The sequence below is a fragment of the Triticum aestivum genome, chromosome 2B, assembly GCF_018294505.1.
Source record: "Triticum aestivum cultivar Chinese Spring chromosome 2B, IWGSC CS RefSeq v2.1, whole genome shotgun sequence".
NCBI lineage: Eukaryota > Viridiplantae > Streptophyta > Magnoliopsida > Poales > Poaceae > Triticum > Triticum aestivum.
In genome coordinates, this window is record NC_057798.1 from 763,896,347 (window position 1) to 763,900,354 (window position 4,008).

The following is a 4,008-nucleotide window of genomic DNA, read 5'->3' on the forward strand; positions in this document are numbered from 1 at the left end:
TTTCAATTTTCAATTTTCTCCTGTTATTTTGTTTGTTGTTGGATTTCCTATTGATGAGAGAGGAACAAGAATATTAGTTGTTCAGTACTTCATGCAATGATACAACTACAATCTGCAGCATACTACTTGGCCCTGCATGTAGTCTGAAAATGATTCCCGGCCTGTATATTTGCCTATGGAGGTACTGTATAATGTTGCGTGCTTCCTCATATTTAATTTAGACATCAGATGTTCAGTATTTTCTACAAATTGATTGCAGGCATGCAAGATTTTTGACGGGCAAATGTACTCTAAGAAGCTGAATGATAAACAGGTTACCAACATATTTAGAGCTTCCTTTTGGGATTTGTGCAGGCCACGGTCTGCAGGACATGTCCGGTTCGCTAACTCAATTTCAAGGAAACAATGGAAAGAAAGGAAACCACGTGGATTTAGAAATTTCAGCATTGTAGAGCTCAGTTGAAAAGGAAAACGAGATTTATAACAATCAACCAGAGTGGTGATTCAATTTTTGATGATTGGTACTTTGGTTGTGAGGTCGATGAAGTCATCAGATTGATTTGGATGGGGCAGTGGGTTTGCTCGGGAAGGACGTGAGAAGGACGGAGATAGAAGAAGAACCTTGAGATGATAGTGATATTGTTGACTCAATACTTTATTGGCTCTACTTTGTGTCGATCTTTCAGGTGTATGAATAGTAATTTGTGCAAAACTACGCTTTCCCTTGTCATTTGATAATTTTTCCTTTATGGTGCTCATAACATAATTTTTTATCTACACTTACCTCCTTTTGATCGAAGAATAAGATGTGGGTATTATTGCATTGCCAACTTAGCTGAACATTTTTTTAAACAAAATTTCTATGAATTTTGTACCGGTATTGTACATGTTGAAGTCTGCGAAATAGATTAATGGTCGAGCATGTTAATAAGTTATCAAGTTAGGCACATAAGTCTAGAAAGTAGCTAAATTTTCCTAGTGAAAAGTAGATAGGTTTCTGATGTAAGACTCTACATAGTACACGTAGCAGGCATCTCAATTCTCTCATTCTTCATGCCTTGAGGCTGTGAAACATCTATGCTAGGTCGCCACACTTTAGCAATCTTCATTTGATGAGGTACATTCAAATTTGGTATGTTTACTAATTTGATGAAAAATTATCTTCTCTTAGATGATCAAGGTTCTAGAGTTCATTGCTATGAAAGAAGGCATAGATTTTGGCTGGTGGAATTGCAAGTATAATTGGAGTGAGCGTAAATAAAAATTTCCTACAGAAAATGTGTTCTTTTGAAGCTACATGGAAAAAAAAGTAAGCACATCGATCCCTCTTCCGTTCATGGTCTGATGGTATATCGTTATAATTATGATCCAATTTGGAAGGCACAATGTGCCAGCAGCCTAGAGCACTGGTCAATGTACTATGCGACTGCTGCTGCCATATTATGCCTAAAAATGATGCTACACTTCCAAAGAAATGGTTCCACACCATGATTTCATTCTGTTTGTTTGTGAAGTGCTTGCAAATTCCAATTGTTATGATATTATTCCAAGTGTTTTAGATACTCCCTCCATTTCCTTATACAAGGCCACTATGAAAAATACAATTTGCATCTATACAACGCCACTAATAGTAATCGAGGCAAAAATTAATGATGTTTCCTCGTACTACCAACTTGTTTAATACTTGCATGCATGTAGTCATAATGACACTGTGCTACTTCTTTCCCATGTCTTCTTTGCATGCATGCGGGTGTATTAATGATCCCGGTTAACGAAAAGAATAATTGACTTACAAAGCAGTCATTAAATTTTACATTGGTACCTGTAATTTGAGTTTGTGGCCTTGTATAAGACTAGCCACAGTGGGAGTAAATTCGGTGGTAACATCAAGTCCAACTCAGCGAATTTGCTTATGTGGCAATGAGTTAATGAGGAGAGATGTAGTACTAGTAACTTAGCTAGTTACTGTAACATCACATGTCCCAAAGCAATATGAGTCTATAACCTAATAAATGAATCTTTGTATGTTACCACACTTATGTTACTACCCACTATGAAGATAGTAACATAGTCTAGGGATATGTGTATGTTACTAGTGTATGTTACTATGCATTATGGCTAGTCTAAGTCTACTCATAGTGGGGAGTAGCATATACTAGTATCATGCATGTGATACTAGTGTACGATATTACCTTCATAGTGCATAGTATCATAAAGTAGTATCATAGATGATCATATTTATTGCCATGCATGACACAAAGTAGCATAGCATTTAACATGATACGGTATCTACCTATGTTACTCTAACCCTCTCTCTCTTCTTTAATTGTGTGCCACATAAGCATGTTTGCTAGTCCCAAGTGCATGTTACCGGTTATGCATGTTACTCCTACTATGGCCAGCCGAAGGGAATGGAGGGAGTATTATTTTCTTGGGAATTGTTGTGTTTTTTCTATGTTCGGACTTGGGACTAACATCGACCAAACTTTAATGGTATAGTCCGACTAATGTCCATGTTTACCCCAACACACAACTTCAATGGAAAGACGAGGGCAGCCCGGGGAAAAGACGAGAGCAGCCTCGGGATATGTCCTTGATAGAGAGGACGTGGGAGCTTAGCAGCATAGGCCACCTCTGTTGGTGTGAAGACATGCGACCACATGTTGTGCATCAAGCCATGAATACACACGAATGCCGGGTCCGTCGTGTTGCGTCAACCGAGGCCTGGTTGTTGGTCGCTATTGTCGATTAGGACAACATGAGGTGTGTGTCTGATGAACATGACGATAGAACTCCTCCGTTAGCGTCCTCCCATCGGTGTCAGTTGTTCCTCAAGTGCGAGCGTGTAGAAAGCATGGTTACCGTGGGCACGTGTATGAAGTGTGGGTGGAGTAGGTACATGTGTGGGTGGGGCTGGGGAAGAAGCAGCAGTCGCCGTCGGCACATGAAAAAAGCACAAGTGGAGGTGGATGAGGGCAGTTTCTCCAGGGCCAGGCCCGAGCGGTGCACATGCGCGGTGGTGGCTGCACGCGCGCAACCATGCTCGAGAAGTCGCGCTGCATCCCGAAGCGCCGGCAGTTATTAGCCTCACCGCCCCTCACCGCTCCCTCTCCCCACTATCCCCCACTCTTGTGATGCTCGGGCAATCAAGCTACAGTAACCCTCTAGTAATGATGCCACGTCACCTCGATTATTGTTGATATTCTCGCGTTAGTTTAGAACCGATTCAAATTCAAATTTGAATTTAAGTCAAAAAATAAAAGTTTTCAAACATTAAAATACAAATGTTTGGTTTGTACTAAATATTACAAAGGTAATTATGGTGCAACAAACCCATTTTTATAAAATGCCTAAGGAATATAAAACTATTTAAAAATAGAAAAGAAAATAAATAAAAGAAAGAAACTACAAAAGAGAAAACAAAAAAAAGAAGGAAAAGGACCCCCGGGCCAGCCGACCCAACAGGCTGGCCCATTCGGCCAACCGGCCAGCCCACCCCCGCTCCCTATACACCCCTGCCCAAACCCTAACCGACACCCAGTACCCCACTCCTCCTCGTTCCCCACTCTCCCTCTCTTTCTCCCGATCCCATCTGGGTCGAGGCACCTGAGCCCGCCGCCGTCGTTCGACCCGCGGCGCTGCCCTTCGCCACCGCCCGGGCCACCTCGCCGGACCGCCGCACCACCGCCCCCTGCCTCCTCCCAGGCGCCCCCCTACTCGACTGGATCGGGGAGGGGCCAGATCCCGCGCCGCCCTGAGCCTGCGACGCCGGCGCCCATCCCCGGCGCCGCCTCGTCGCCGCTGTGCTCCGCCACCTCGTCGTCGCCGCTCCATCGCCTCTCCCTCGCCAACGCCAACGCGCCCCGTCGCCCCCCTTCCCTGCTCGCAAGTGAGCGCCGCCGTCCCCCTTCGCCCCCTCTCTCCCTGTGTCGCCCCGGTCACCACCATCCCCGCCCGCGGTCGACGCGCTCCGGCCCCGCCCGTTGCGCGCTCACCGCGCGCCTCTCC